General features: G+C 40.1%; 1 protein-coding gene across 8 annotated transcripts in view; it reads left to right on the top strand.

Annotated features, from left to right (window-relative positions):
- Positions 1-3,810: 3,810 nt before the first annotated feature.
- Positions 3,811-6,687, top strand: part of mafgb (v-maf avian musculoaponeurotic fibrosarcoma oncogene homolog Gb) — a 28,561-nt gene continuing 25,684 nt past the window's right edge. For 3 of the 8 annotated variants that reach the window (XR_004164465.1, XR_004164464.1, XR_004164461.1), the window contains exon 1: positions 3,811-4,554. The gene's annotated coding sequence lies outside the window, so the exon portion shown is untranslated. The remainder of the gene's footprint in view (positions 4,555-6,687) is intronic. The other 5 variants (XR_004164466.1, XR_004164462.1, XM_031574899.2 and 2 more) reach the window with 4 other exon arrangements.

The raw sequence follows: 6,687 nt of genomic DNA, 5'->3' as shown, positions 1-6,687 counted from the left end.
TAGCTTAACAGGACACAATAACAATATAAAGAAGGGGGCAACATCAAGTCAAAACCAACAATATTTATTGACTAATCTTTACAAAAGCAAAATAAGTTCAACTCTGTTACAATGGCATAGAAAATAACTCTGTGTTAATGCAAGTAGCATGCATGGAGTGAACAATCTCAAAGACAGCCTGTATCCCTCATCCAGTTGAGTGGCAAAGTTCATCCTCCCAAAACCAGAGAACTTCAGACAGCTGTCCATGTGTAGCTTCGCCTGCTCGTGTTTCTTTACCTTTTCGGACAGATGGTGCACTCATGTTGTTGTCCATGCAGTGCTGTTTGTCATGGTGCCTTCGGGGTGGAAAAGTAGGCAGGGATAGCAAAAGACTGCGTTAGCCACTTCAGCCTGGTAGCCATGATTTTCTTTGGTACCAATTCTTTGAAAATCCTCGAGTGTAGGATTTCCCCCTCCCTGTTTAATTGATAGATTTGGTCTAGGACAGGGGTACGGAACAGTGACGGTCAAAATCCCAAAAGATAACTCCAACAAAAACGTTTGAACTATGCACAAAAGGTCATGTGGCCTTATTTGTGCGAAAGGTGACACTTTTTTGTGGTTTAAACTTGGGCATAAAAGGTGTGAAGGCCAGGCGGAGGCACTGATGTAAGTGTTCATTAGTGAGTGTGCTCCTGTATTTGTTTTTCATCATATTCATGGTTGAAAAGGCAGACTCACAACAGTATGTTGAGGTATGCACGCTCTTGTTGTGTGGCTGATCTAACTATTACACTGCATGTTGCTTGGTATGATTGTAGATGGTTTATTTTTCTGCCCCTTACCTCAGAGTTCTGCGGGTATTTTTGTTCGAAGTGTGCATGCTTTGTTTCATAGTGACGTTTAACGTTACTACTTTTGACAAGGGCAACCGTCTCGTTGCAGATTAAACACATCGGTTTTGTGCTCCCCACAGGCAGCACAAATGCATACTTGTCAGTCCACTCTGTCTTAAATTAGCGATTTTTGGAATCAACTTTTCGTTTTTTGTCGGGTTTAAAGCACGGCATGATTTTCGTTTGCTGAGAAAAAGATACCGTTCACAAATCTATCTGCCCGCGTTGTTGCCATTCGCCTTATTCACACGCGGCCATATTGGAAACGAAAACGAGGCTTGGTTGGGTAATACCGACCGGAAATCATTCTCTACGATACGAAGAGTAATGATGCACTCACAACAATACCATGTCTAGTCTCTCATAGCACTCACAACAATACCATGTCTAGTCTCTCAGCACTCACAACAATACCATGTCTAGCACACACAACAATACCATGTCTAGCACTCACAACAATATCATGTCTAGTCTCATAGCACCTACAACAATACACTGGAACAACTTGAAGTTGTCTTCCAACATCAGCCAGCAATCTCTAATCTCTAATCCTGTGAAAATTCACTCTAGTTACCTCAGGACTCCGGAGCTGCATATAAGTATATTTATTAGACAAACAACAATTGCAATCGGGCTCACTCCCAGCACAAGGCTGAAAGTGAAGCCCTGATAAACACATCGCACAAGGTTTATATAGACAGAAGTTTAGTTTTCAGCGGGGATAACCACGTGGTGGATCTCTGACGTCCGAGGCTCCCTATATTGCAAGGATGGCAGTTTTGCACAAGGTCGGAAGAAGCTTATCACCTCTGGTCTAAACATGCTCTTGTACATATGCAGACTAAGTGGCACCTAATAATTAGATGATTAGATTAGATTCAACTTTATTGTCATTGCACAGAGTACAAGTACTGAGGCAACGAAATGCAGTTTAGCATCCAACCAGAAGTGCAAAATAGCAAAAAGTGCAGAGTATGTGCATATGTAAAGTATAAGTGAATAAGTGAATAAATAAATGAATAAATAGATATGTACAGTAAGAAATAGATATGCAATATGAACAGTAAGAAATGGATATGCAATATGAACAGTAATTGGGACAAGAATAGCAGCAATTGAGGTAAGAAGTGTAGGTATGATATTCTAAGTTACACACATGCAGAAACAAAGAAAATCTGTGTTCCTGCTTACATAAGTACATGATTCATATAAGGTAATTAATAATACAAGGCACTTTATTATATTCTTAAGTCATTAACAGTGTTTGGAATCAGGTAGGACATCAGAAGTGGCTCCAGCAATGAATTTAATGCAATTAGCATCCAACGTTCTCTCCAGCAGATCTTCCTCATCTCAACATCATGACCGTTCTCTTGCTTTGCTTCAGAGGCCGCTTCGAATCATTGTCTTGTGTGTCATGTCTTTGTGTGTCTTGTCCACATTTTTGTGTCATTGTCTATTTATGATTTGTAATTTTTAAGAAAGAGACACTTTACCAGTAGCCTCTCAGAGTTAATAGCCTCTTCATGACTAAGGGTGGCCTTCCCCATTCCCCTTTTGCGAGAAATGTTTTGAGTTTAAGGTCTTTAGTCACTTGTAGTGCTGTGTCTTTGGGCCTGGGAGTGTTCTGTAGCATCTACCAGAGGGGAGGAGTTTGAATAGTTTGTGTCCGGGGTGTGAGGGGTCTGCAGTGATTTTTCCTGCCCGTTTTGCATGCCTTTTAGATAGTTCGCTAGTTTTAAACCAAAACTCCCTACTGCTGATTTAACAAAAATCTACAAGAATACACACTGCTATGGTTATGGTTATGATATTTAGCAGACACCTTTGTCCAAAGTGACATTAGAAAAAAATTACACACACAAAAACACAAGAAACAATATAAAGTATCAATTTAAAGCACACATTTAATAATAATAACATTAATAATTATTTCAAAACTACAGTTATATTTATAAAGTATGACTATTTGCATAAACCAAATTCATGTTTAGTGTAAAGGGTGTATGAAAGTTAATGAAAGTTAAGTCTGTATTGTCCTAGGGCCGTTTCATACGCAATTCAAGCTACGCACACAGCTGTAGATGCAAGGCTCACATAAGTAGGCCTACTTTTAGTACATAGAGACTTGATGCCTTGCGTTTTTTCAGGTGCTGTTTACCACTCAAACTCTTCATAGGGTGTATTAGCATCCAAGTAACTGAAATACAGACTGCTGCTGCAGTGCAATCACAGTAGCATGTATCTAGCACCTAGCAAGATAATATTTCCTCCTTTATCAGTGCAAGTCTATGGGTGACCAGGGACCACTTTCCGTTTCCATCAAACTGTGGGTGGGGCCAGGATTTGGATTTCAAAAGACAGTCCTATTATCTCATCACCAAGGCTGCTCCCCACAGGTGGATTATCAATCCATTCGTTCTCGGTTGAAGGTTTTCAGACATCTGTGGTTTAAACTGAATAGAAGAGCTATAATCTGACAGAACCAGGCCAGGCCTATTTTGGAATTCTGGGGCAGATTTCAGTTGGGAATGGGATCTCAGTGAAAGGCTGATCATGGGAAAGCAAGAGTTTGTGCAAGAGGGCAAATGCATGAGATTAGCACAGACCACTCTGCCATTAGTCTTAGCCTTATATATATGCATAGGAAATCTCAATTGCCCCACTCGCTTCATAAATTGGATATTCTCTGTGTATGTCTCTCACAGCCATTTTGACCATATCAATGTCTTGACTCAGTTTATCAGTCATGTATCAATTGTGCAGAGGCATCTGTGAATGTTTTTAAAAATGCAGTCCACGGTTATGGCGAAAGGTTGAATATGTTTGAGCTCAACAGCCAATCAAAATACACCTTCTCCTCCGTTCTCCTGAGGTATTGATTGTCTAGAAATACTATTCTGATTCTGATTCTGATTCTGAATTATGTATGGCTCGGTCCGATCCACTATGTTTGTTTCCCATTCACAAAGACAGAACTGTGTGCTGTGAACACCGCGTTTTTTAAGCGCACACACTAAACAGACAGCTGTAGAGAAATATGAGCAATTCGCTAAATATGACAGAAAGTGTATTGAATTAGAATCGCGGACTGTAGCTTACCTTTAGCATTTTGTTTTATTTTATTTATTGGGGGCTGGACTACGAAGAGCAAATTCACAGGCTCCGTTACTTTATTTCTTAATTGGGAAAACAGGTAGGCTACTCCCTTACTCCTTAAAAATTCCTAATGCATAGATCCTTCATGAATGAAAGCATGTGACCCAAACATCGTCTGACGTCTGGCTTCAGCGCAAGCAGAGGCAAACGGGGATCAACAAGAGACTGGCTGTGTGACAATTTCCTTAACAATCAACAACAACCGGGTTCAGCCATCCTGTCGGTGCTCTACGGCGGGCCTCTCGTGGCGCTGAAGACCGTTTCCTTTCTGTTTGGTGAGTGTATATAATACATATTAATGTTCCGGGCACTGGCTTTTCAGTAACTTGTCAGGTGCGGAAGCCAGCGACCTGTTTTGCTGAGTATGCAAGCTTTTGCGTTCCTTTTACATTGCCTGTAATTCCGGTGTTTTGCTGAGCTGTGCTGAGCGACATCACTGCAATATGCGGGAGACATTCGTTAAAGGGCTGACTGTGCTGATTCATCACGCCTTGCTTGATAGGCTTGTATAGACGAGGTAAGTTAAAGCCATGGTCTGACTTTATTTTTTATTTTAATTTTTTAAACGAAAAAATGTCGTGCTCTGTATAGCTACCACAATATCCCTTTTCTTGTGTGAAATAAATGTTAAACGATTCTACCACTAGCTAACGTTAGCTACGACAGTAAGTGTCGATAGGTGATATAGCTACGTATGTACACTACAAGTAGTTTTCTTAAGAAATGCGCTTCAATATCCAAAATCCGGTTATATTCATATTAATACATCGGGTAACACTCACGTACAGCCTGTCTTAATACTGCTATCGTTAACGTTGTTTAGCGTTTCAGTAAGTAACGTTAACGCTGGATTTCCAGGACAGGCGAAACGTTAGCATCGGCTTCCAACACAGCATTGGCGTTTGTCTTGATTGCAGATCTGTCAAATGATGGTCAACTGCAGACAGCTGGATAATATCCATAGCTAGGTAGGCATTAACGATAAAGTTGTGACTGGCATCAGTAGAAGAGAAGAAATTAAGTTTCTATTTTTCTATTGGATAGCCTGCTCAATTCCATCATTGTTCGTGTTTGGCTAAGATAGTTGGGTAGCCAGTGATTTAAGTTCATTCTTCTTCGGGTTTGGAACATTTCTTGTTCAAGTTAAATAGCTAACATTAATTGATGGTGGCCATCGTTCTGTGAGAGTAGTTAATGTACCTTTTAATTAAACATATTTGATTCATGTCATGGCATTCATAACCTAGTTTACAGCGACATGTAAGTGATCAAATGACAGGTTTAGATTTAGGTGCTGATTCATCAAACCGTGAATTTGACGTTTGGTAGCACGGGCGTGGGGAGCCATGGCAACATGGAACTAGCAGACAAAGGTCTGGTAGAGAGAGCAGTCTTTGGTGTATCGGAGTCAACAACAGGCTTCCAAGGCCCGCAGGAGCTACAATTAGCTCTGCCTAACGTTGTGTCGCAAGCTTTCTAGTAGCTATGCAACTCAACAATTACAAAGCGGCCAATATTTAGCATCTTGGTGTATCTTTTTAGCCTTGATTGCTTTAAGTGTTGCCAATTACATTTGTGTTTTTGCGAGAAAGTTGATTCTTGTCCTTGCTAAGAATGTAGCTTGCTAGTTAGCTTAGCCTCAATCGGCAGATGGCTAGCCAACCTTGCCAAATATGTAACATGTCGGTTTGTAATTAATGTAAATACTTAAAGGTTATGGGCGTCGATGAACGAAGCTGGTCTTCTGCCAGCAATGTTGGGCTCATATGTTTTGGTTATTTGTAATATTGTTCGTCCAAGTAGCCTATAAATCCACAACCAGCTATCTGACAGTTCGATTCCGAAATGTGGTGTGCAGTTATCAGTTTAACAAATACAAACTGGTTATTCTGGGATTATTCTCATTTGTCCGGTGATGTGAAGGTGACAGGAGATGATCACAGAATAACAAATAGACGTGCTTTATCTTCAAGACAGTCCCTGAAGATGCTGAGACCAAGATGTAATATTTGTAGTTGTAACTTTGCCAGGCACTTTTGTGTGTGTGAGAGAGATATGGATGAGAAGGCAAGGAAGTATAGCCCAGGTGTTTGAAAAGATGTGTGACCTATGTATTTTTGAAATTATATGCGTATGTGTGATATGCAATAACAGCGAAATTGGCAGCAGATCTATCTGTAGTCGTATGGAGGCGTAAAGCTGAGTCCTTTAAAGGCATTTTCCAGATTGCACAATTTTTTTCTCTTAGCAGTTTATAACTATTTAGCAACAGAAGGCAGTTTCTGTTCTTCCCCAATTTTTCACTTTAGCTGACAAGGGGCGACACTCTGTCTCACAGCAACGGCCCTAGTGAATATAGAAAAATAAAAAATACATACAAAACTGTTTAGGATCACTGAGCAATTTCTCTGTTTTTGAAACAAAACACTTTCTGTTTAATTCAGATAATCTAAAATTGGTCAGAAATATGTAGGCATGGTTAATGTTGTCATTGTCTGTTATAGCGTGGCTTCTTTGAGTGGAATATCTCCATTAGTGTAAAAGACACTTCTTCTGTTATTATTACTCCTGTCAGTGGCACATCATGTTTAAAACGATAATTTATCACTTGAAAACCTTTTTGCAATGTTGTTTATGCAGCTGAAAACAG

Source organism: Clupea harengus, chromosome 10 (assembly GCF_900700415.2).
Source record: "Clupea harengus chromosome 10, Ch_v2.0.2, whole genome shotgun sequence".
Classification (NCBI taxonomy): Eukaryota; Metazoa; Chordata; class Actinopteri; order Clupeiformes; family Clupeidae; genus Clupea; species Clupea harengus.
The sequence above is the reverse complement of the archived record's forward strand: the minus strand, read 5'-3'. Positions and strand labels throughout refer to the sequence as shown.